Source organism: Triticum dicoccoides, chromosome 7B, assembly GCF_002162155.2.
Source record: "Triticum dicoccoides isolate Atlit2015 ecotype Zavitan chromosome 7B, WEW_v2.0, whole genome shotgun sequence".
Taxonomy (NCBI): Eukaryota; Viridiplantae; Streptophyta; class Magnoliopsida; order Poales; family Poaceae; genus Triticum; species Triticum dicoccoides.
This window is the reverse complement of record NC_041393.1, coordinates 742,037,417-742,037,785: the sequence shown is the minus strand read 5'-3', so window position 1 is coordinate 742,037,785 and position 369 is coordinate 742,037,417.

The following is a 369-nucleotide window of genomic DNA, read 5'->3' as shown; positions in this document are numbered from 1 at the left end:
CTTCACCACATTGTATTTATTCGATAGTTATTTGTAGTTATGTCGAGGGATGACCCCCGGTAGGCTCAAATAGACAAAACGACACTTCAAAACTTTGCCAGGAGAGTGCCCCTGGCTGCCGGTGCTAAAACCTCTTGTGTCTCTTTAAATATGAGCCGTGTGGCTTCAGTCGTGTCTGCGTGGAGTTGTCCAGGTGGAGCCGTCCGGGTGGAGCCCGTCCGGCTGGAATCTGGCAAAGTCAAACTCAGACATCCCGTCGGACCTGCGCAGACGTGACGGCAATGCTCTATAGTAGAGCATTGTGGATGAGAGGTTGTCACAGAGATGAGCAACTGGCACTGTTCACACGTCTTGTGTCCCTCCAACAAT